We start from the raw sequence: 21,279 nt of genomic DNA, 5'->3' as shown, positions 1-21,279 counted from the left end.
CGCTATTGAAATCAACATACTCAGGGTGTGATACCTTTGGGACTTTAGACATGAAGCATCTTCCAATTCCCTCATTTGGTGAGTCAAATATGTCATAGGAGTTGGTTGACACAAATGCTAGACTGGCAACACCTTCGTCTTGAGTATATTCGGAGTTGGAGTGATAACTTCTCTCGGAGTGATGGTCGGAGTCGGAGCCGGATACCCATTCACCAACATGAGCTTGATATCTTCGTTTTGTGTAGCTCCTTGATGACTTGTCCTTCCTTTCTGAACCCTTGCTTCTACGAGAGGTTCTTCGTTCATAACGATCATCTCTACTCCTTCTCTCTCTTGGAGGTGATTCTTCTCTTCTACTTCTCCTTTTAGGTGAGTCTTCTCTTCTTTTGTAGGGAGCCGTACATTCATTGGAGTAGTGTCTGGGTCTTCCACAATTGTAGCAATTACGCTCACGACTAGAAGATCTTTTGTCATTGTAGGACCTTGACTTGGAACTTCTTTCTTTGTTTCTACTCTTGTAGAACTTGTTGAAGTTCTTCACCATTAGGCTCAATTACTCATTGAAGGCTTGTTTCTTACTTGATGACGTAGGCGCATCACATGAGGCTTTGTAAGCACCACTTGACTTGTTGTGAAGCTCTTCTTTATCCTTGAGTGACATCTCATGAGCAACAATTCTTCCAATGACTTCTGTTGGCTTGAGATCTTTGTAGTTGGGCATCATTTGGATCAATGTGCACATGGTATCATATTTTCCATCCAAGGCTCTTAGGATCTTCTTGTTGATGAATCTGTCGGCCATCTCTTCACTTCCTAAGTCGGCAATCTCATTTGTAATGAGAGCAAGCCTAGAGTACATTTCAGCGACACCTCCACCATCCTTCATTTTGAACTTGTCAAACTGACTTTGAAGCACATCCAATTTGGATTCCTTGACAAAGTCAGTACCTTCATGGATATCAATCAAAGTATCCCAAATTTCCTTTGCATTCTCAAGACGGCTGATTTTATTAAATTCTTCGGGGCACAATCCGTTGAAGAGGATATCGCAAGCTTGAGCATTGTATTGCAGCATCTTCAACTCTTCCGCGCTAGCTTCACGGTTTGGTTTTCTCCCATCAAAGAATTCACCTTGCAAGCCAATACACATAATAGCCCAAATGACGGGGTTATGTCCAAGAATATGCATTTTCATCTTATGCTCCCAACTAGCAAAATTAGTACCATCAAAGTAAGGACCTCTATAGTGGTAATTTCCCTCGCTAGATGCCATATTCTCCTAGGTTGTGAAACCAAGGCAAATGGAGACCAAAGCTACGGAAATCAAGGCAAATGGAGACCAAAGCTCTGATACCACTTGTAGGAATGAAAGTATGTCTAGAGGGGGTGATTAGACTACTTGACCAAATAAAAATCTAGCCTTTCCCAATTTTAAGTCTTGGAAGATTTTAGCAGCTTAGCACAAGACAAGCAATCAACCTACACATGCAAGTATAAGAGTATAGTAGCGGAATGTAAATCATTGAATATGAAGGTAAAGGGGAGGAGTTTAGAGGGAGCAAATGCAATGTTGACACAGAGATTTTTGGCATGGTTCTGCTACCTCTTGAGCACTGCGTTGGATTTCCTTGAAGAGGAAAGGATGATGCAGCAAAGTAGCATAAATATTTCCCTCAGTTTTTGAGAACCAAGGTATCAATCCAGTAGGAGTTGCGTGTGCGTCCCTAGTACCTGCACAAAACAAATAACTCCTCGCAACCAACACGATAAGGGGTTGTCAATCCCTTCACGGTCACTTACGAGAGTGAGATCTGATAGATATGATAAGATAATATTTTTGGTATCTTTGTGTTAAAGATGCAAAGTAAAATAAAGGCAAAGTAAAAAAAGCAAAGGAAATAACTAAGTATTGGAAGATTAATATGATGAAGATAGACCCGGGGGCCATAGGTTTCACTAGTGGCTTCTCTCAAGAGCATAAGTATTTTACGGTGGGTGAACAAATTACTGTTGAGCAATTAACAGAATTGAGCATATTATGAGAATATCTAGGTATGATCATGTATATAGGCATCATGTCCGAGACAAGTAGACCGACTCCTGCCTGCATCTACAACTATTACTCCACTCATCAACCGCTATCCAGCATGCCTCTAGAGTATTAAGTTCATGAAAACAGAGTAACGCCTTAAGCAAGATTACATGATGTAGAGGGATAAATTCATGCAATATGATAAAAAAAACATCTTGTTATCCTCGATGGCAACAATACAATACGTGCCTTGCTGCCCCTACGGTCACTGGGAAAGGACACCGCAAGATTGAACCCAAAGCTAAGCACTTCTCCCATTGCAAGAAAGATCAATCTAGTAGGCCAAACCAAACTGATAATTCGAAGAGACTTGCAAAGATAACCAATCATACATAAAAGAATTCAAAGAAGATTCAAATATTGTTCATAGATAATCTTGATCATAAACCCACAATTCATCGGTCTCAACAAACACACCGCAAAAAGAAGATTACATCGAATAGATCTCCACAAGAGAGGGGGAGAACATTGTATTGAGATCCAAAAAGAGAGAAGAAGCCATCTAGCTGATAACTATGGACCCGAAGGTCTGAGGTAAACTACTCACACTTCATCGGAGAAGCTATGGTGTTGATGTAGAAGCCCTCCGTGATGGATGCCCCCTCCGGCGGAGCTCCAGAGTAGGCCCCAAGATGGGCTCTCGTGGATACAGGAAGTTACGGCGGTGGAATTAGGGTTTTGGCTCTGTATCTAATCGTTTGGGGGTACGTAGGTATATATAGGAGGAAGGAGTACGTCGGTGGAGCAACAAGGGGCCCACGAGTGTGGAGGGCGTGCCTGGGGGGTAGCCGCGCCCCTACCTCGTGGCCTCCTCCTTTGTTTATTGACGTAGGGTCCAAGTCTCCTGGATCATGTTCGGTGAGAAAATCACGTTCCCGAAGGTTTCATTCCGTTTGGACTCCGTCTGATATTCCTTTTCTTTGAAACCCTAAAATAGGCACAAAAAACAGCAATTTTGGGCTGGGCCTCCGGTTAATAGGTCAGTCCCAAAAATCATATAAAAGTGGATAATAAAGCCCAATAATGTCCAAAACAGTAGATAATATAGCATGGAGCAATCAAAAATTATAGATACGTTGGAGACGTATCAAGCATCCCCAAGCTTAATTCCTGCTCGTCCTCGAGTAGGTAAATGATAAAAATGGAATTTTTGATGTGGAATGCTACTTGGCATAATTTTAATGTAATTCTTCTTAATTGTGGTATGAATATTCAGATCCGAAAGATTCAAGATAAAAGTTCATATTGACATAAAAATAATAATACTTCAAGCATACTAACAAAGCAATCATGTCTTCTCAAAATAACATGGCCAAAGAAAGTTATCCCTACAAAATCATATAGTCCGGCTATTCTCTATCTTCACCACACAAAGTATTTAAATCATGCACAACCCCGATGACAAGCCAAGAAATTGTTTCATACTTTTGACATTCTCAAACTTTTTCAATCTTCACGCAATACATGAGCGTGAGCCATGGATATAGCACTATAGGTGGAATAGAATGGTGGTTGTGTGATACGTCTCCAACATATCTATAATTTTTGATTGTTCCATGCTATTATATTATTAACCTTGGATGTTTTATATGCTATTTTATATGATTTTTGGGACTAACCTATTAACCCAGAGCCCAGTGCGAGTTTCTGTTTTTTCCTTGTTTTAGAATATCGCAGAAGAGGAAAATCAAACAGAGTCCAATTGACCTGAAACTTCACAAAACTTATTTTTCAATCAGAAGAAGCCCAGAATACTTGGAGTGCACGTCAGGGGATCAACGACGAAGCCACGAGGCAGGGGGGCGCACCCACCCCCCTGGGCGCGCCCTCCACCCTCGTGGGCCCCTTGTGGCTCCCCTGATGTACTTCTTCCTCCTATATATATATATCCATATACCCTAAAACGATCGGGGAACATAATAGATCGGGAGTTCCGCCGCCAGAAGCCTCCGTAGGCACCGAAAGCCAATCTAGACCCGTTCCGGCACCCTGCCGGAGGGGGAATCCCTCTCCGGTGGCCATCTTCATCATCCCGGTGCTCTCCATGACGAAGAGGGAGTAGTTCTCCCTCAGGGCTGAGGGTATGTACCAGTTGCTATGTGTTTGATCTCTCTATCTCTCGTGTTCTTGAGGTGATACGATCTTGATGTATCACGAGCTTTGCTATTATATTTGGATCCTATGATGTTTCTTCCCCCCTCTACTCTCTTGTAATGGATTGAGTTTCCCCTTTGAAGTTATCTTATCGGATTGAGTCTTTAAAGATTTGAGAACACTTGATGTATGTCTTGCCGTGCGTATCTGTGGTGACAATGGGATATCACGTGATTCACTTGATGTATGTTTTGGTGATCAACTTGCGGGTTCCGCCCATGAACCTATGCATAGGGGTTGGCACATGTTTTCGTCGCGATTCTCCGGTAGGAACTTTGGGGCGCTCTTTGAAGTTCTATGTGTTGGTTGAATAGATGAATTTGAGATTGTGTGATGCATATCGTATAATCATACCCACGGATACTTGAGGTGACATTGGAGTATCTAGGTGACATTAGGGTTTTGGTTGATTTGTGTCTTAAGGTGTTATTCTAGTACGAACTCTAGAGCTATTTGTGACACTTATAGGAATAGCCCAACGGATTGATTGGAAAGAATAACTTTGAGTTGGTTTCGTACCCTACCATAATCTCCTCGTTCGTTCTCCGCTATTAGTGACTTTGGAGTGACTGTTTGTTGCATGTTGAGGGATAGTTATGTGATCCAAGTATGTTATTATTGTTGAGGGAACTTGCACTAGCAAAAGTATGAATCCTAGGCCTTGTTTCAATGCATCGCAATACCGTTTGTGCTCACTTTTACCATTAGTTACCTTGCTGTTTTTATATTTTCAGATTACAAAAACCTTTATCTACCATCCATATACCACTTGTATCACCATCTCTTCACCGAACTAGTGCACCTATACAATTTACCATTGTATTGGGTGTGTTGGGGACACAAGAGACTCTTTGTTATTTGGTTGCAGGGTTGCTTGAGAGAGACCATCTTCATCCTACGCCTCCTACGGATTGATAAACCTTAGGTCATCCACTTGAGGGAAATTTGCTACTGTCCTACAAACCTCTGCACTTAGAGGCCCAACGACTTCTATAAGAAGAAGGTTGTGTAGTAGACATCATTATGGAGAAGACAAAAAGGGAGAAGATAGTCTCACATCAACTAGGCGTATCAACAGGCTATGGAGATGCCCATCGATAGATATCAATGTGAGTGAGTAGGGATTGCCATGCAACGGATGCACTAGAGCTATAAGTATATGAAAGCTCAAAAAGAAACTAAGTGGGTGTGCATCCAACTTGCTTGCTCATGAAGACCTAGGGCATTTTGAGGAAGCCCATCATTGGAATATACAAGTCAAGTTCTATAATGAAAAATTCCCACTAGTATATGAAAGTGACGAAATGAGAGACTCTCTATCATGAATATCATGGTGCTACTTTGAAGCACAAGTGTGGTAAAAGGATAGTAGCATTGTCCCTTCTCTCTTTTTCTCTCATTTTTTATTTGGGCCTTTTCTATTTTTTTATTGTTTGTCTGGAGTCTCATCCCAACTTGTGGGGGAATCATAGTCTCCATCATCCTTTCCTCACTTGGGACAATGCTCTAATAATGATGATAATCACACTTTTATTTTCTTACAACTCAACAATTACAACTTGATACTTAGAACAAAATATGACTCTATATGAATGCCTCCGGCGGTGCACCGAGATATGCAATGACTCATGAGTGACATGTATGAAAGAATTATGAATGGTGGCTTTGCCACAAATACAATGTCAACTACATGATCATGCTAAGAAATATGACAATGATGGAGTGTTTCATAATAAACGGAATGGTGGAAAGTTGCATGGCAATATATCTCGGAATGGCTATGGAAATGACATAATAGGTAGGTATGGTAGCTGTTTTGAGGAAGGTATATGGTGGGTGTATGATACCGACGAAAGGTGCACGGTATTAGAGAGGCTAGAAATGGTGGAAGGAAGAAAAGTGCATATAATCCATGGACTCAACATTAGTCATAAAGAACTCATATACTTAATGCAAAAATCTACAAGTTATGAAAGCAAAGTATTACGCACATGCTCCTAGGGGGATAGATTGGTAGGAAAAGACCATCGCTCGTCCCCGACCACCACTCATAAGGAAGACAATCAATAAATAAATCATGCTCCGACTTCATCACATAACGGTTCACCATACGTGCATGCTACGGGAATCACAAACTTTAACACAAGTATTTCTCAAATTCACAACTACTCAACTAGCACAACTTTAATATCACCATCTTCATATCTCAAAACAATTATCAAGCATCAAACTTCTCATAGCATTCAACACACTCATAAGAAAGTTTTTACTATTCTTGAATACCAAGCATATTAGGATTATTTAAGAAAATTACCATGCTATTTAAGACTCTCAAAATAATCTAAGTGAAGCATGAGAGATCAATAGTTTCTATAAAACAAATCCACCACCGTGCTCTAAAAGATATAAGTGAAGTACTAGAGCAAAACTATATAACTCAAAAGATATAAGTGAAGCACATAGAGTATTCTAACAAATTCCAAATCATGTATGGATCTCTCAAAAGGTGTGTAAATCAAGGATGATTGTGGTAAATTAACAAATAAATACTCAAATAATACAAGACGCTCCAAGCAAAACACATATCATGTGGTGAATAAAAATATAGCTCCAAGTAAAGTTACCGATAGAAGTAGACGAAAGAGGGGATGCCTTCCGGGGCATCCCCAAGCTTTGGCTTTTAGGTGTCCTTAGATTATCTTGGGGGTGCCATGGTCATACCCAAGATTAGGCTCTTGCCACTCCTTGTTCCATAATCCATCAAATCTTTACCCAAAACTTGAAAACTTCACAACGCAAAACTTAAAGTAGAAAATCTCGTGAGCTCCGTTAGCGAAAGAAAACAAAAGACCACTTCTAGGTACTGTAATGAACTAGTTATTTATTTATATTGGTTTTAAACCTACTGTATTCCAACTTCTCTATGGTTTATAAACTATTTTACTAGCCATAGATTCATCAAAATAAGCAAACAACACACGAAAAACAGAATCTGTCAAAAACAGAACAGTCTGTAGTAATCTGTAGCTAGCGCAAGATCTGGAACCCCAAAAATTCTAAAATAAATTGCTGGAAGTGAGGAATTTATCTATTAATCATATGAAAAAATAATTAACTAAATATCAATTTCCAAATAAATATGGCAGCAGTTCTCGTGAGCACTAAAGTTTCTGTTTTTTACAGCAAGATATCAAGACTTTCCCCAAGTCTTCCCAACGGTTCTACTTGGCACAAACAGTAATTAAACACAAAAAACACAACCAAAACAGAGTCTAGGTAAATTATTTATTACTAAACAGGAGCAAAAATACAGGAATAAAAACAAAATTGGGTTGCCTCCCAACAAGCGCTATCGTTTAACGCCCCTAGCTAGGCATAAAAAGTAAGGATAGATCTAGGTATTGCCATCTTTGGTTGGTAATTCTTCAATGAGGCATCTACCATCCTTAGGAATTTCTTTCTTTTTAGTTATTATCAAACTTTTAGGCACAAGGTCGAAAAATTCATTTGTAACAAATGGTTCCTTGATGATAGCAACAAGATTGGGATGAATACTTATAGATTTGAGGTCCGCAGTTTCCTTACTAGAGGATTCACCCTTATTTTTAGGAACATACATAAGCTTGGCAATTTTAGTCGGAGGACTTGGAGTATTATTTACGGAATAAAAAGTGGTTCCCAAGTTGGTAATGATACCCTCAAGTTTATCGATTCTAGTGGAATCTGTTGGGGAACGTAGTAATTTCAAAAAAAATCCTATGCACACGCAGGATCATGGTGATGCATAGCAATGAGAGGGGAGAGTGTTGTCTACATACCGTTGTAGACCATTTGCGGAAGCGTTATATCAACGCGGTTGATGTAGTCATACGTCTTCACGATCCGAACGATCCAAGTACCGAAAGCACGGCACCTCTGAGTTCTGCACACGTTCGGCTCGGTGACGTCCTCTTCTCGATCCAGCAAGAGGGGTGAAGTAGTAGATGAGTTCCGGCAGCACGACGGCGTGGTGAAGGTGTTGGTGAAGAACAATCTCCGCAGGGCTTCGCCTAAGCACTACGAAAACTATGACGGAGGACAAACTAGAGGGGACGGGTTGCCGACACAAGGCTTGGTGTTTCTTAATCTGTCTTGGGTGCTAGCCCTACCCCTCTATTTATATGTTGAGCCTTGGGGTCGAAACTTGGAGTAAAAGCCTCCACAAAGTCGGTTTCACCCGAAAGGCAAGAGTCCTTCTTGGATCCAGGGCCAGACGCCAGGGTTCCCGGTGTATGGACCCAGACGCCGGGGACCCTGGCGTCTGGCCCCTGGACTCCGCAAAACTTCCTTTTGCGCTTTCCAAAAACCTTGTGGGCTTTCCCCTTTGGCCCAAATAAAGTGTTCTCGTATCCAAACATTTCGGGAAACATCCGGAACCCTTCCGGTGACCAAACACTATTATCCCATATATCAAACTTTATCTCCGGACCATTCCGCAGTTCCTCGTCATGTCCGTGATCCCATCTCGGACTCCAAACAACATTCGGTCACCAACATACATAACTCATATAGTACTATATCGTCAACGAACGTTAAGCGTGCGGACCCTATGGGTTCGAGAACTATGTAGACATGACCGAGACACCTCTCTGGTCAATAACCAATAGCGGGACCTGGATGCCCATATTGGCTCCTACATATTCTACGAAGATCTTTATCGGTCAGACCGCATAACAACATACGTTGTTCCCTTTGTCATCGGTATGTTACTTGCCCGAGATTCGACCGTCGGTATCTCAATACCTAGTTCAATCTCGTTACCGGCAAGTCTCTTTACTCGTTCCGTAATACATCATCCTGCAACTAACTCATTAGTTGCAATGCTTGCAAGGCTTATAGTGATGTGCATTACCGAGTGGGCCCAGAGATACCTCTCCGGCAATCGGAGTGACAAATCCTAATCTCGAAATACGCCAACCCAACAAGTACCTTCAGAGACACCTGTAGAGCACCTTTATAATCACCCAGTTACGTTGTGACATTTGGTAGCACACAAAGTGTTCCCCCGGTAAATGGGAGTTGCATAATCTCATAGTCATAGGAACATGTATAAGTTATGAAGAAAGCAATAACAACAAACTAAACGATCAAGTGTTAAGCTAACGGAATGGGTCAAGTAAATCACATCATTCTCCTAATGATGTGATCCCGTTAATCAAATGACAACTCATGTCTATGGTTAGGAAACTTAACCATCTTTGATCAATGAGCTAGTCAAGTAGAGGCATACTAGTGACACTCTGTTTGTCTGTGTATTCACACAAGTATTATGTTTCCGGTTAATACAATTCTTGCATGAATAATAAACATTTATCATGATATAAGGAAAATAAATAATAACTTTATTATTGCCTCTAGGGCATATTTCCTTCAGTCTCCCACTTGCACTAGAGTCAATAATCTAGATTACACAGTAACGATTCTAACACCCATGGAGTCTTGGTGCTGATCATGTTTTGCTCGTGGAAGAGGCTTAGTCAATGGGTCTGCAACATTCAGATCCGTATGTATCTTGCAAATTTCTATGTCTCCCACCTGGACTAGATCCCGAATGGAATTGAAGCGTCTCTTGATGTGCTTGGTTCTCTTGTGAAATCTAGATTCCTTCGCCAAGGCAATTGCACCAGTATTGTCACAAAAGATTTTCATTGGACCCGATGCACTAGGTATGACACCTAGATCGGATATAAACTCCTTCATCCAGACTCCTTCATTCGCTGCTTCCGAAGCAGCTATGTACTCCACTTCACATGTAGATCCCGCCACGACGCTTTGTTTAGAACTGCACCAACTGACAGCTCCACCATTCAATGTAAACACGTATCCGGTTTGCGATTTAGAATCGTCCGGATCAGTGTCAAAGCTTGCATCGATGTAACCATTTGCGACTAGCTCTATGTCACCTCCATAAACGAGAAACATATCCTTAGTCCTTTTCAGATATTTCAGGATGTTCTTGACCGCTGTCCAATGATCCACTCCTGGATTACTTTGGTACCTCCCTGCTAGACTTATAGCAAGGCACACATCAGGTATGGTACACAGCATTGCATACAGGATAGAGCCTATTGCTGAAGCATAGGGAACATCTTTCATCTTCTCTCTATCTTCTGCATTGGTCGGGCATTGAGTCTTACTCAACTTCACACCTTGTAACACAAGCAAGAACCCTTTCTTTGCTTGATCTATTTTGAACTTCTTCCAAACTTTGTCAAGGTATGTGCTTTGTGAAAGTCCAATTAAGCGTCTTGGTCTATCTCTATAGATCTTCATGCCCAATATATAAGCAGCTTCACCGAGGTCTTTCATTGAAAAACTCTTATTCAAGTATCCCTTTATGCTATCCAGAAATTCTATATCATTTCCAATCAACAATATGTCATCCACATACAATATCAAAAATGCTACAGAGCTCCCACTCACTTTCTTGTAAATACAGGCTTCTCCAAAAGTCTGTATAAAACCAAATGCTTTGATCACACTATCAAAGCGTTTATTCCAACCCCGAGAGACTTGCACCAGTCCATAAATGGATCGTTGGAGCTTGCATACTTTGTTAGCTTCCTTTGGATCGACAAAACCTTCTGGTTGCATCATATACAACTCTTCTTCTAGAAATCCATTCAGGAAAGCAGTTTTTACATCCATTTGCCATATTTCATAATCATAAAATGCGGCAATTGCTAACATGATTCGGAAAGACTTAAGCATCGCTACGGGTGAGAAGGTCTCATCGTAGTCAATCCCTTGAACTTGTCGAAAACCTTTCGCAACAAGTTGAGCTTTATAGATAGTAACATTACCGTCAGCGTCACTCTTCTTCTTGAAGATCCATTTATTCTCAATGGCTTGCCGATCAATGGGCAAGTCAACCAAAGTCCACACTTTGTTCTCATACATGGATCCCATCTCAGATTTCATGGCTTCAAGCCATTTTGCAGAATCTAGGCTCACCATCGCTTCTTCATAGTTCGTAGGTTCATCATGGTCTAGTAACATGACTTCTAGAACAGGATTACCGTACCACTTTGGTGCAGACCTTACTCCGGTTGATCTACGAGGTTCAGTAATAACTTGATCTGAAGTTTCATGATCATCATTATTAATTTCCTCACTAATTGGTGTAGGCGTCACAGGAACCGGTTTCTGTGATGAACTACTTTCCTATAAGAGAGCAGGTACAGTTACCTCATCAAGTTCTACTTTCCTCCCACTCACTTCTTTCGAGAGAAACTCCTTCTCTAGAAAGGATCCATTCTTAGCAACGAATGTCTTGCCTTCAGATCTGTGATAGAAGGTGTACCCAACAGTCTCCTTTGGGTATCCTATGAAGACACATTTCTCCGATTTGGGTTCGAGCTTATCAGGTTGAAGCTTTTTCACATAAGCATCGCAGCCCCAAACTTTAAGAAATGACAACTTTGGTTTCTTGCCAAACCACAGTTCATAAGGCGTCGTCTCAACGGATTTCGATGGTGCCCTATTTAACGTGAATGCAGCCGTCTTTAAGGCATAACCCCAAAACGATAGCGGTAAATCAGTAAGAGACATCATAGACCGCACCATATCTAGTAAAGTATGATTACGACGTTCGGACACACCATTACGCCGTGGTGTTCCGTGTGGCGTGAGTTGCGAAACTATTCCGCATTGTTTCAAATGTAGACCAAACTCGTAACTCAAATATTCTCCTCCACGATCTGATCGTAGAAACTTTATTTTCTTGTTACGATGATTTTCAACTTCACTCTGAAATTCTTTGAACTTTTCAAATGTTTCAGACTTATGTTTCATTAAGTAGATATACCCATATCTACTCAAATCATCTGTCAAGGTGAGAAAATAATGATATCCGCCACGAGCTTCAATATTCATTGGACCACATACATCTGTATGTATGATTTCCAACAAATCTGTTGCTCTCTCCATAGTTCTGGAGAACGGTGTTTTAATCATCTTGCCCATGAGGCACGGTTCGCAAGTACCAAGTGATTCATAATCAAGTCATTCCAAAAGTCCATCAGTATTGAGTTTCTTCATGTGCTTTACACCGGTATGACCTAAACAGCAGTGCCACAAATAAGTTGCACTATCATTATCAACTCTGCATCTTTTGGCTTCAACATTACGAATATGTGTATCACTACTATCGAGATTCATCAAAAATAGACCACTCTTCAAGGGTGCATGACCATAAAAGATATTACTGATATAAATAGAACAACCATTATTCTCTGATTTAAATGAATAACCGTCTCGCCTCAAACAAGATCCAGATATAATGTTCATGCTCAACGCTGGCACCAAATAACAATTATTTAGGTCTAATACTAATCCTGAAGGTAGATGTAGAGATAGCATGCCGACGACGATCACATCGACTTTGGAACCGTTTCCCATGCGCATCGTCACCTCGTCGTTAGCCAGTGTTCGCTTAATCCGTAGTCCCTATTTCGAGTTGCAAATATTAGCAACAGAACTAATATCAAATACCCAGGTGCTACTGCGAGCTCTGGTAAGGTACACATCAATAACATGTATATCACATATACCTTTGTTCACCTTGCCATCCTTCTTATCCGCCAAATACTTGGGGCAGTTCCGCTTACAGTGACCAGTCTGCTTGCAGTAGAAGCACTCAGTCTCAGGCTTAGGTCCAGACTTGGGTTTCTTCTCTTGAGCAGCAACTCATTTGCTATTCTTCTTGAAGTTCCCCTTCTTCTTCCCTTTGCCCTTTTCTTGATACTGGTGGTCTTATTGACCATCACCACTTGATGCTTCCTCTTGATTTCTACCTCCGCAACCTTTAGCATTGCGAAGAGCTCGGGAATCATCTTATCCATCCCTTGCATGTTATAGTTCATCACGAAGCTCTTGTAGCTTGGTGGCAGTGATTGAAGAAAACTCTGTCAATGACACTATCAACAGGAAGATTAACTCCCAATTGAGTCAAGTGATTATCATACCCAGACATTTTGAGTATGTGTTCACTGACAGAACTATTCTCCTCCATCTTGCAGCTATAGAACTTATTGGAGACTTCATATCTCTCAATCCGGGCATTTTCTTGAAATATTAACTTCAACTCCTGGAACATCTCATATGCTCCATGACATTCAAAACGTCGTTGAAGTCCCGGTTCTAAGCCGTAAAGCATGTCACACTGAACTATCGAGTACTCATCAGCTTTACTCTGCCAAATGTTCTTAATGTTGTCAGCAGCATCTGCAGCAGGGCTGGCACCTAGCGGTGCTTCCAGGACGCAATTCTTTTGTGCAGTAATGAGGATAATCCTCAAGTTACGGACCCAGTCCGTGTAATTGCTACCATCATCTTTCAGCTTTGCTTTCTCAAGGAACGCATTAAAATTCAACGGAACAACAGCACGGGCCATCTATCTACAATTAACATAGACAAGCAAGATACTATCAGGTACTAAGTTCATGATAAATTTAAGTTCAATTAATCATATTACTTAAGAACTCCCACTTAGATAGACATCCATCTAATCCTCTAAGTGATCACGTGATCCATATCAACTAAACCATAACCGATCATCACGTGAAATGGAGTAGCTTTCAATGTGAACATCACTATGTTGATCATATCTACTATATGATTCACGCTCGACCTTTCGGTCTCAGTGTTCCGAGGCGATATCTGCATATGCTAGGCTCGTCAAGTTTAACCTGAGTATTCTGCGTGTGCAAAACTGGCTTGCACCCGTTGTAGGTGGATGTAGAACTTATCACACCCGATCATCATGTGGTGTCTAGGCACGACGAACTTTGGCAACGGTGCATACTCAGGGAGAACACTTTTATCTTGAAATTTAGTGAGAGATCATCTTATAATGCTACTGTAACATCCCAAATTTTCAATTTCGAATGTTATACACTAGATCATCATTGCATATCATATTTTATTGCATTTTGGTTGATCCTAGAAAATTCTACGCAACTCAAGGACCTTCGGGGAGAGTTGGGGATTTCGTTATTTTCATATTTGAGTTTTCTCAAATTTTGAAAATAGGATCATTTGATTTTATTTATTTTATCTTCAATTCTTTCTATTGTCAAAATATGAGAGAGGGAATAAAATGATTTTCCCAAAATAAAGAAATATTAAGGATTTACTAAAAGAATCAAATAAGATTTTATTTTGGTTTTATTTGCTGTTTCACTTGAATTTAGGAAAAATGCGTGTGTTTCAAAATTGCATTTAGGACTCCGCCTGGCCGGGGCTTTATATAGCGCGACCCTGGGCCGCCCCAGCCCAAGCCGCGCCGCCCGCCCAAACCCTAGCCGTGCCGCGCCCAGCTGCCGCCGCCGCCGCCCCGCCGCCGCCGGAGCTCGCCGCCGACGAGGTTGACCCGCCGCCGTTTTTTTAGAAAACCGTTGGTTTTCACCAGTTTTTTCATTCGGTTTTTTAGATAGATCGGTTTTTCTTTTCTCGGTTTAGTTAATTAGCGAGCATTCGCTCGTTCATTCGTTTTGACGAACGCGTTCATCGTTTAGATCTAGATAACGAACGTTCGTTCGTTAATCTGTTCGTCGTTTTTCTTTTTCTCGGATTAAATCCGCGATTTTTCTGATCGCGATTTCTGATCCGATTTTCATTCTAGTATAACTTTTCGCTCGTTTATCGGAATCAGGCGATTCAAGCGCCTGGAGTTTCGTCTCGAAACCCTCTTTCCGTTTAACTAACTCAAACAAGTTTTTGCCTCTGTAAAATTTGACCTAGATCCAGAATAGTAAACGAAGCTTGTTTCTTTTGCCGTTTGTCTTTCGTTGCTTCGTTCAATTTGATTCTTTTTGCCAACCGGAGTTCTTAAGTTGAACTTTCTGGTTAGATCCCTTATTTGTGTTTTACCTGTGCATTAGTTGAGTATTTATTGTATGCTTGTTTGTTTGCAATAGAGTACCCGGAGTGCGCCGCTTGCTACTTCGAATCGCTAGGTTTTGCGGATCATCAGCAAGGCAAGTAACACTTTGATCATACCTCCTACTACCTAGTTTTTATTGCATTTAGATCAACCCTCATACCTTGCATGATTAGGATCTAATTAAATTGTGGGTATGGGAAGTAGATGAGGTAGTACCTATCACCTGTTTTATTATCAAACCTTTGGGAGTTACTTCTACGTTTGCTTATTATGCCATGCTATGCTAGTAGACGTGGATTGGGTGAGTGTATCCATGACAGATGTGAGTTTGTTAAATTAATGGTTTATCTAAGGTGGCAACTTAAATACACATCTGGGTGGATTGAGGCACCTGGGTATTCCAGCGATTGCCTATTTTTCTTTTGGACCGCCACCCAGGCTCAAAGGGATCATGAGATTATTCATACTAGAAACTTCTGTGTGCAGCCACAAGCTACTATGGGCTCTAGCATAGTTGACTAAGTTGTGCGAACTCTTACAGTGGTAGACTAGCAGATGTAGGGGAAAGTAGGTGTAACGGTCTACCCGATCGTAAGGTGCTAGCGCTTCTGAAAGACTATGTCTCGGTCATCCGTTTCTCAAACACCATGAAGTGCGAGAATCCCAACGGAGGAGACCGGGTCTTGTGGGGAAAAGTGCGCAAACCTCTGCAGAGTGTATAAACTAATCATGGTTAGTTGTGTCCCCGGTTATGGTTAGCCGATGTAATAAGTGTGTGATTGCTACTCTGTTATAAATCCTTCAAGTACTGTGTGGTGTCAGCATTACTGATCTACGGATGACACCGGAGCATAGAGATTGGACCGTCTAAGGTCTGGTCGCTACAAGATGGTATCAGAGCACACGCTAACTGTAGGACACGACCGCTAAGCTAAAGCCCTAGATCACTACTCACTCTTCTCCTTCTGACTCCTCATCTTTTCTACTCTTTTAGGATGGCGAATGCAAGGAACAAGTTCACACAACCGGATGAAGATACACCCTTTGGACGTCACTTGAAGGAAGTCACTAGATATCTGAACGTAGGAGTACCAAGCTTCACCGGGACTTACAACGCCACTTTACCTGAAGAAGAGTGTTGGATGATTCAAGTTCAAGTTCCGGGAAGGACGTTCATGCCAGTCACTGAGCCCATAGAGTTTTCCTTTGATGCACCAACCTGGAGTCTGGGAAAGAGCATGGCAGCTCACATTGCCATGGGACGCATTGGAGAAGTTTACCGCAATGATCTCAAGGATACTATCTACCAGATTTGTAGGCGCCGAGATGAGCACTGGGAGATGATCAGCACCAGGAAGGATATATCAATTGCAGCTTTTATCCAGGAATTAAACCAGCACATTCGACGTCAGGAGAACCAGATGTGCGCCGACATGATAGATCTGAAGAAGGCAAGGACTAGAATCAAGGAACTGGAGGAAGAACTCAAGGCTACACATGAAGATTATGAAGAGGAAATCGAAGTATTAGTGGAGAAGAATGACGATCTGATCAAGAAGATCAGAATATTTATGGGAGGCCCTGCACCAGTAGAAGAAGACAAAGAACCCAAGGAGATTCGCCCGGAAGACTACATCATCATCGACGACACCGACTCGGATCCAGATGATAGCGATGATGACTATGTTGATGAAGCTGGAGCAGATATCATGGAGTCTGCAACCGAAGAATATTTCTAGTAGACCACCCCACCGGTAGTACTAGTCCACCATGTAAATATAGTAGTCCGAGCACTTTTGCGATAGTTAGATCGATTGTATGCCCTTGTTTGATTGAATGAAGTGAATTGTTTGCTTTTGCCTCATGTGCATATGGGTAATGTTTTCTCTCTAGACCCCTCTCTATTCTTAAATCTCATCTTTTCTAAAACCATCAGATGCCTCCGAGACGTGACCCCGGATTTACCTTCCCACCGGAGCTCACTCAGTTGATCCAGCAGCAGAACACATTGATGCAGTTGCTAGTCCAGAATCAGAATCAGGGGAACAACAACAACCCACCACCACCACCACCACCACCTGTTGATCACTTAGCCCGTTTTGTTAGGCTGAATCCGTCGGTGTTTCCAGTAGCACCGAGCCGATAGTGGCAGATGATTGGCTCTGCAAGACAGCAAGGGAGTTGACCACAGCAGGATGCACAGATGCGGAAAAGGTGAAGTTTGCCGCACATCAGCTTGAAGGACCCGCAGCATCATGGTGGGAGAATTTCACCGCCATTTTCCCTATCGACACTGTCACATGGGACCAGTTCCAGTAGGCTTTCCGTACTGCCCATGTTTCAGTAGGAGTTATGGCCATGAAGAAGCGAGAGTTTCGCAACTTGCGCCAAGGAGGACGGACAGTTGGCCAGTATGTGGAGGACTTTAGTAAGCTAGCACATTATGCTCCAGATGACGTTGCTATGGATGCAGCTAAGCAGGAGAAGTTTCTGTAAGGACTGAATGATGAGTTGAGCATGCAGTTGATGGTAGCAACCTTCAACAACTACCAGGAGTTGGTAGATCGTGCTCTCATGATTGAAGGGAAGCATCAGCAGATTGAGAATCGCAAGAGGAAGTATGGACAAGGAAAGTACAATTCAGGAGCTCAGCAGAAGCCACGTTTTACCCCTAGACCGGGAGGACATTTTCGGCATACCCATGGGGAAGGTAGCTCGCACAATCATAATGGCACCAAGAATGGTAATGGGAATGGAGGAAGCAACGGCCAGAACTGTACCAACCCATCAACCCCAGCCAAGAGAGACCTGAGCCAAGTCACTTGCTTTAAGTGCCAGAAGACCGGACATTATGCCAATGAATGTCCTGAATCATAGAATGGAAATGGCAATGGAAGCTCTGGGAAGAAGTCGAACCCTTTCAATAGGGGATAGGTGAACCACGTTAACGTGGAGGAGGTTGAAGAGCAGCCGGATGCAGTAATTGGTAAGTTTTTGGTTAAGTCATTTACTGCACTCGTTCTTTTCGATACTGGTGCATTGCATTCATACATATCAAGGGGATTTGTGGATAAGTATAACCTTTCCACCAAAGTTCTTAGAACACCTATGTTAGTAACCTCACCAGGACCGGAGTATATGGCTAGTAAGGGATGTTTTCAAGTGCCATTGAGTATAGGTAGGCATGTGTTTCCCTCGAATTTGATCATTTTGGAATCACAAGGTTTGGATGTAATTCTGGGTATGGATTGGCTGTCGATGTATGGATGAAACATCGATTGCGCCAATAAGTCAATTTTGCTTACCACCCTAGAAGGAAGAAGGGTCAAGTATGTATCCCGGCATGTGCCTAAAAGGACTCAAGTGAATTTGTTAACAGGAGTTGTGCAGGAGGAAGTACCAGTAGTGAAGGATTTCCCTGATGTATTTCCAGAAGAGTTGCCAGGCATGCCACTGGATAGAGATATTGAGTTTTTGATTGAGCTTTTGCCAGGGACAGGTCCAATATCTAAGAGACCGTATAGGATGCCCGCAAAGGATTTGGAAGAGATTAAAAAGCAGATTAAGGAGTTACTGGATAAAGGTTATATTCGCCCAAGTTCTTCGCCTTGGGGATCGCCAGTACTTCTAGTGGAGAAGAAGGAAGGATCATTAAGGATGGTTGTTGATTATCGAGGACTGAATGAAGTAACCATCAAGAACAAGTACCCACTACCGATGATCAATGATCTGTTCGATCGATTGCAAGGAGCTAAGGTATTTTCCAAGATCGACCTGTGATCAGGATACCATCAGTTGAAGATTCGAGAACATTATATACCTAAGACGGCTTTTACCACCAGGTATGGATTGTACGAGTATATGGTTATGTCATTTGGTCTGACTAATGCACCTGCATATTTTATGAACATGATGAACAAAGTATTTATGGAGTTTTTGGATAAGTTCGTCATAGTGTTCATCAATGATATTCTGGTTTACTCGAAAAATCAAGAGGAGCATAAGGAGCATTTGCGTTTGGTACTTGGTAAGCTCAGAGAACATCAGTTATACGCCAAGTTTAGCAAATGTGAGTTTTGGTTGAAGGAAGTTGGATTTCTCGGACACGTTATATCCGGAGAAGGTATAGCCGTAGATCCCACTAAGGTTGACACTGTAACAAATTGGGAAGCGACAACAACCGTTGAAGAGATCCGGAGTTTTCTTGGGCTTGCAGGATACTACCGGAGATTCATTGAAAATTTCTCTAAGATTGCAAAGCCTATGACGGAGTTGTTGAAGAAGGATACCAAGTTCATATGGACTGAGGAATGTGATGCCAATTTTCCAGGAGTTGAAGAAACGTTTGGTTACATCACCAGTGTTGATTTTGCCAGATCAGACCAAGGATTATGAGGTGTATTGCCACGCTTCACGTCGAGGACTTGGAGCAGTGCTTATGCAGGAAGGAAGAGTTGTTTCATATGCCTCACGACAGCTTAAGCCTCATGAGTTAAATTATGCCACACATGATTTGGAGTTAGCAGTCGTAGTGCATGCATTGAAGACTTGGAGACATTTTATCATTGGGAACCATTGTGAGGTGTACACAGATCACAAGAGTTTGAAGTACATTTTCACGCAGAAGGAGTTGAATCTCAGGGAAAGGAGATGGTTGGAGCTCATCAAGGATTATGATATGAGATCGCATTATCACCCCGGAAAGGCTAACGTAGTAGCCGATGTGTTGAGCCGTAAGAGTCATGTCAACGCCCTAATGACGGGAGATTTACCAAGGGGGTTAGCCAAAAATCTTCGTGAGCTATGTTTGGAGATAGTCCCGAGAGGCTATGTAGCAGCATTGGAGATTCAGTCTACTTTGATGGATAAGATCAAAGAAGCTCAAAGGACTGACAAAGAGATTGTTTCTATTAAGGAAAAAATGAGCAAAGGAAAAGCTAAAGGATTTCGTGAGCATGAGCACGATACCTTATGGTTTGAAGACTGTGTTTATGTACCTAATGATTCGGAGATCGGGAAGTTGATTCTGCAAGAGGCCCATGATTCACCATATTCGATTCACCCAGGAAATACCAAGATGTATTTGGATTTGAAGGATACTTTCTGGTGGACCGGAATGAAGAAGGATATTGCGGAGTATGTAGATGTTTGTGATGTATGTTAGAGAGTAAAGGCAGAGCATCAGAAGCCAGCAGGATTGCTACAGCCATTGCCAATACCCGAATGGAAGTGGGATAAGTTAGACATGGATTTTATCACAGGATTGCCCAGAACACGTTCAGGCTATGACTCGATATGGGTTGTAGTCGATCATTTGACAAAGGTAGCTCATTTCATTCCAGTGAAGACTACCTACACTAGTGCCAAGTTGGCAAAGATATACATGACCAGGATCGTATGTCTGCATGGAGTTCCAAGGAGCATTGTATCAGATAGAGGAACCCAGTTTACCTCAAAGTTCTGGAATCAGTTGCATGAAACTTTGGGTACTAGGCTAGAGTTCAGTACAGCTTTCCATCCACAGACAGATGGACAGACCGAGAGAGTCAATCAGATTTTGGAGGATATGCTAAGAGCTTGTGCGCTAGATTACGGATCTGGTTGGGACGAGAATTTGCCACACGCAGAGTTCTCTTACAACAACAGTTATCAATCCAGTTTGAAGATGGCCTCTTTCGAAGCCTTGTACGGAAGGAGGTGCAGGACCCCATTGTCATGGGATGAAGTTGGAGACCGTCAGTTGTTTGGACCGGATCTGATTAAGGAGTCTGAACAGAAAGTAAAATTGACTCGCGATAGGCTCAAGGTAGCCCAATCCAGGCAGAAGAGCTACGCAGATTCAAAATGCAAGGAGATAGTTTACAAAGTCGGAGACCGAGTTTATCTTCGGGTATCTCCACTTCGAGGAGTTAAGAACTTTGGAGTTAAGGGAAAGTTAGCGCCACATTTTGTAGGACCATACAAGGTTTTGGAGCGTATGGGAGAAGTAGCCTATAAGTTGGACTTGCCTGAAGGATTGTCAGGAGTTCATGATGTGTTCCATGTTTCCCAGTTGAAGAGGTGCCACGCAGAGATGGCTGATATACCACTGAGAGATACGGTGCCGCTA

This window comes from Triticum dicoccoides, chromosome 7A, assembly GCF_002162155.2.
Source record: "Triticum dicoccoides isolate Atlit2015 ecotype Zavitan chromosome 7A, WEW_v2.0, whole genome shotgun sequence".
Taxonomy (NCBI): Eukaryota; Viridiplantae; Streptophyta; class Magnoliopsida; order Poales; family Poaceae; genus Triticum; species Triticum dicoccoides.
Note: the sequence above shows the minus strand (reverse complement) of the source record.